This window comes from Rhinopithecus bieti, unplaced genomic scaffold (genome assembly GCF_001698545.2).
Source record: "Rhinopithecus bieti isolate Rb0 unplaced genomic scaffold, ASM169854v2 scaffold_15006, whole genome shotgun sequence".
Lineage (NCBI taxonomy): Eukaryota > Metazoa > Chordata > Mammalia > Primates > Cercopithecidae > Rhinopithecus > Rhinopithecus bieti.
The window spans coordinates 118,156-124,247 of record NW_016808074.1 but is presented as its reverse complement, the minus strand read 5'-3'; positions in this window follow the sequence as shown (position 1 = coordinate 124,247).

Sequence of the window (6,092 nt, the reverse complement as noted above, 5' to 3'; positions counted from 1 at the left end):
TGTAAACACCCAGCGGGTTCATTTTGTCCACTGCCCAAATAGAGCCGATTTATCAAGACAGGGGAATTGCAAAAGAAAAAGAGTTTGATTCACATAGAGTTGGATGAACAGCAGACTGGAGACTTATTAATATTACTCAAATCAGTCTCCCTGAAAATTGGGAGACCGGGTTTTTTGCTGTTGTTTGTTTGTTTTTTGAGACGGAATTTTGCTCCTGTTGCCCAGGCTGGGGTGCAATGTCACGATCTCAGCTCACTGCAACCTCCGCCTCCTGAGACTGGGGTTTTTTAGGGATAATTTGGTAGACAGGGGGCCATGAAGTCGGCAGTGCTGATTGGTTGGGTCAGAGATGAAATCATAGGGAGTCAAAGTTGTTATCTTGTGCTGAGTGGGTTCTGGGGGAGGGGGAGGCACAAGACAAGATGATCCAGTTTATCCATCTGAGTGGTGCCATCAGATCCATCAAGTTCAGGGTCTGAAAAATATTTCCAGCACCAATCTTAGCTTTTACAATAGTGATATTATCCCTAGGAACAACTGGGGTCGTTTAGAGTCTTGTGGTCTCTAGCTGCATGACTCCTAAATGATAATTTCTAATCTGTGGGACCCTAATAAGTCAGTAAATTAACAGGAATTGGGAAGGAGCCAGGCTGGCAGAACAGGAACCCAACCCCAGCTGCAATCTCTTTGTATGAAGAAACCACAGCTATCAGAAGTGTTTAACAGAGCAACTCCATCTTGAATAGGGGTTGGGTAAAATGAGGCTGAGACCTACTGGGCTGCATTCCCAGATGGTGTAGGCATTCTAAGTCACAGGATGACATAGGATGTCAGCACAAGATACTAAGGGAGGAGACCACCCCTCATATTGTCTTATGCCCAATTTCTGCCTCCAAAGAAAGAAGAAGTAAAAACTAAAAGGCAGAAATGAAATCCACAGGCAGACAGCCTGGCGCCGCACCCTGGGCCTGGTAGTTAAAGATCGACCCCTGACCTAACTGGTTATGTTATCTATAGATTGCAGACATTGTATAGGAATGCACTGTGAAAATCCCTATCTTGTGTTCTTCCGATCTAATTACCGGTGCATGCAGCCCCCAGTCACGTACCCCCTGCTTGCTCAATCAATCACGACCCTCTCATGTGCAACCCCTTCGAGTTGTGAGCCCTTAAAAGAGACAGAAATTGCTCACTCGGGGAGCTCGTCTCTTGAGACTGAAGTCTCGCCGATGCCCCTGGCCGAATAAACCCCTTCGTTCTGTAACTCGGTGTCTGAGGAGTTTTGTCTGCCGCTTGTCCTGCTACAATACAGGCCATAAAGACGTTGCTGATAAAACAGGTTGCAGTAAAGAAGCCGGCTAAAACCCACCAAAACCAAGATGGCGATGAGAGTGACCTCTGGTCGTCCTCACTGAAACACGCCCACCAGCGCCATGACAGTTTACAAATGCCATGGCAACATCAGGAAGTTACCCTCTATGGTCTAAAAACAGGAGGCATGAATAATCCACCCTTTGTTTAGTATATAATCAAGAAATAACCATAAAAACGGGCAACCAGGCCAGGCGTGGTGGCTCACCCCTGTAATCTCAGCATGTTGGGAGACCGAGGCGAGAGGATCGTGAGGTCAGGAGATAGAGACCATCCTGGCTAACAGGGTGAAACCCAATCTCTACTAAAAATACAAAAAAAATTATCCAGGCTTGGTGTCACAGAACAAAACTACGTCTCAAAAAAAAAAAAAAAGGCAATCAGCAGCCCTCTGGGCTGTTCTGTCTATGGAATAACCATTCTTTTATTCCTTTGCTTTCTTTTCTTTTCTTTTTTTTTGAGCAGGAGTTTCACTCTGTCACCCAGGCTGGAGTGCAGTGGCATGACCTCAGCTCACTGCAACCTCCACCTCCCAGGTTCAAGCAATTCTCCTGCCCTCAGCATCCTGAGTACCTGGAACTACAGGTGTGCACCACCATGACAGGATAATTATTCTATTTTTAGTATAAACAGGATGTCACCATGTTGGCCAGGCCAGTCTCAAACTCCTGACCTTGTGATCCGCCCATCTCAGCCTCCCAAAGTGTTGGGATTACAGGTGAGCCACTGCACCCAGCCCAAACCAATGCATTTCTTTAATGTATTTGACTGATGTCTCATGCCTCCTTAAAATGTATAAAACCAAGCTGCGCCCCGACCACCTTGGGCATATGTTCTCAGGACCTCTTGAGGGCTGTGTCACAGGCCATGGTCACTCATATTTGGCTCAGAATAAATCTCTTCACATAGTCTACAGAGTTTGACTCTTTTCATTGACACTGAAGAAACCCCCAACCCAGAGGAAAATCATCCGCATACACCACCTGGCTGACTTTGAGTGGGTGGTGTGCATATACCCAGATAAAGAATGGGATTGGTTCAGAGGCCCAACTTAGGGGAGGTAGAGTCTTTCCTGGTTAAAGGCTCCTCTCAATAAAAGGCAAGGACACTTGACCAAACTTTGGTTCAATGCCCAACTTAGGAAGGTTAGAAGGTTAGATTACTTCCTAAGAGTTAGGGGGTTAGGGGCCTCTCTCAGTAAAGTCCCTCTTGGCTAGGAATGGGTTTGGCACAATGGGATGTTAACTGGTATTCTCTTTGGCATAATCTGCCTTGCTGATGGCTATGGGTGACAGGATTAGGAATGTACAGGATGATGGGACATGGGGAGCTTTTTCCTCCCCAAAAGGGAAAACTTGAGAGCTGATGGGACTGCTGGAAAAGATCCCTTTGCTACTGACAAGTGGCCACTTGAACTTTTCAGTGTCACTGCAATGGCATGGGGGGGTCTTCTCTGGCCTCTCTAAACTCCTGGCCTTACCCACCCTGCCACAGGTAATGTTTTTTTTTTTTTTTTTTTTGAGACAGAGTCTCGCTCTGTCGCCCAGAGTGCAGTGGCGCGATCTGGGCACTGCAAACTCCGCCTCCTGGGTTCACGCCATTCTCCTGCCTCAGCCTCCCCAGTAGCTGGGGCTACAGGCGCCCACCACCACACCCCACTAATTTTTTGTATTTTTAGTAGAGGCGGGGTTTCACTGTGTTAGTCAGGATGGTCTCGATCTCCTGACCTCGTGATCTGCCCACCTCAGCCTTCCAAAGTGCTGGAATTACAGGTGTGAGCCACTGCGCCCAGCAGGCAATGTTTTTCTCTGTCTCCTTTCCCTTTCTTATATTTTCTGTTATTCAGGGTGACCATCTTGCCCAGAGACCAAATTGAAACTCCTGGTCAGAGGTTAAAGATGATGGTGCCCAACCAGGGCAAGTTTGAGCCTTGCCTGTTGGATATGCCAGTCAAAGCAGAGTGGCTAATGTGTATGTTTTGTCACATGTATTTTGCTCCGGCCAGAATAGAAAAAGATAATTTAGCTTTGTGTTGCGGATTGGCCCCCAGCTCATCCAGCCAGCTTGGTCACTAGAGCCTCTCAGGGAAAGGGAAACCAGAAGCCTGGAATGCTGGAATGCCAGCAGAAGGGTAAGCATTTCTTTTTTGTTTGTTTGTTTGTTTGTTTTGAGACAGAGTCTCACACTGTTGCCCAGGCCGGAGTGCAGTGGCGTGATCTCGGCTCACCGCAACCTCCACCTCCTGGGTTCCAATGATTCTCCAACCTCAGCCTCCTCAGTAACTGGGATTACATGCTTGCGCCACCACGCCTAGCTAATTTTTGTATTTTTAGTACAGAAAAGGTTTTACCATATTGGCCAGGCTGGTCTCCAACTCTTGACTTCAGGTGATCTGCCCCCCTGGGCCTCCCAAAGTACTGGGATTACAGATGTGAGCCACCAGGCCCAGCAAGAATTTACCAGTCAGTTGGCTGGGTGTGGTGGCTCACACCTGTAATCCCAGCACTTTGGGAGGCAGAGACAGGTGGATCACATTAGGTCAGGAGTTCAACAACAGCCTGGCCAACATGGTGAAACAACGTTTCTACTAAAAATACAAAAAATTAGTCATTGCCAGGCATGGGGACTCACACCTGTAATCCCAGCACTTTGGGAGGCCAAGGTCGGCAGATCACTTAAGGCCAGAAGTTCGAGACCAGCCTGGTCAACATGGTAAAACCCCACCTCTACTAAAAATTGAAAAAATTATCTGGCGTGGTGGTGCATGCATGTAATCCCAGCTATTCCCGAGGCTGAGGCAGGAGAATCGCTGGAACCTGGGAGGTGGAGGTTGCAGTGAGCTGACATCTCACCATTGCACTCCAGCCTGGGCAATAAGAATGAAACTGCATCTCACACTTGCTCTTAGCCAAAAGGCCGAGAAGCGTTGAACCAAAGCCACCGTGCCCGGCTGGGAAAGTTCTTTATAGATTTATAGTTCTTCTTTATATATTCTTTCTTGCTAAGTGTTGAAAAGATAACTATAATCATCTAAAGAGGATTAATTCATCACTTAGGGAAAGTAGAGGTTAGCAAGAGGAAGTTACTTCTCTTAGAGTATGTGATTCAAAGGAAAAAATGTCCTACATCAAATATACACAGACTGGCTAAACATTTCTAGGTACATGTTGATTTATAAGCCACTGTAAGATTCAACACAATGAGGAAATTGCTGGTGTAATAAAAATAACAAACATTAGATTGATGAAGCATAATAAAAGAATTTCAAACAGGAAAGATGTATGAATCTTTCATACAAAAAAATTTCAACATATATTTAAGTTGCATACAAGCAGTAAGATTTAACTTCATAAGAGAATTAACAAAAGTTGTTATTAATTCAAGACAAGAGCTTGCAGAGACTAAAATTGCTTAGTACTGAAAATTTTGCCAATATAAACTGTAGTTTGTGAAGAAAATGAAGTTTATTTATTTTATTTTAAGGCAGGGTCTCGCTCTGTTGCCCAGGCTGGAGTGCAGTGGTACCATCTTGGCTGATTGCAACCTCCATTTCCAAGGAACACTCTTTCATTCCCCCTGATTATAAAGGTTTTGTGGAAACATAATTGGGCGTAATAAAATAAAAATTTACACCACAAGAGACAGACACATACTCTTCAGTGTGTATGGTCATAATTTGTTTGAACAAGCCCTTATAAACTTCTAGGTATCACTGAAACTCCTATGTTGATTAGGAATCATCAAAGATCTTTCCAGTGAGGATGAAAAATATTACCGAGAATGAAGTATCACTTTTTCATATATGTGCCTATATGCACTTATATAACATGCTGTAATACAAGGTGACATTTAGGGGTTGAGACTGTTAACATCTGATTGTACCTTGCTATTTGTAACTTACAATCTTTTATTCATGTTTCTCAAGTGCCATGCCTTTAGGTGCCTAAACATCATGCTATCATATAACTTTTAGGGATAAGCCAGTGTGGTGGCTGACGTCTGTAATCCCAGCACTTTGGGAGGCCAGGGGGCAGATCACGAGGTCAGGAGTTTGACATCAGCCTGTCCAACATAGTGAAACCTCATCTCTACCAAGAATACAAAAATTAGTTGGACGTGGTGGTGGGCACCTGTAGGCCCAGCTACTCAGGAGGCTGAGGCAGGAGAATTACTTGAATCTGGGAGGCGGAGGTTGCAGTGAGCCAAGACCACAACATTGCACTGCAGCCTGGGTGACAGAGTGAGACTCTGTCTCAAAAAAAAAAAAAACTTTTAGGGATAATATCTGAGCCCATATAACCTGCTGTTATAAAAGGTAACATTTAGGGATTGAGATTTTTTTCTTTTTTTTTTTTTGAGATGGACTCTCACTCTGTCGCCAGGCTGGAGTACAGTGGTGCAACCTCGGCTCACTGCAACCTGCCTCCTGGGTATAACGAATTCTCCTGCCTCAGCCTCCCAAGTAGCTGGGACTACAGGCACCCATCACTATGCTTGGGTAATTATTGTATTTTTAGTAGAGACAAGGTTTCACCATATTGGCCAGCGTGGTCTTGAATTCCTGACCTTGTAATCCGCCCACCTCAGCTTCCCAAAGTGCTAGGAATACAGGCCTGAGGCACCCCACCTGGCTGAGATTCTTCATACCTGATTATCTTGCCATTTCTAACTTACAAACTTTATCCACATTTCTTTTTTTTTTTTTTTTTTTTTTTTTTTTT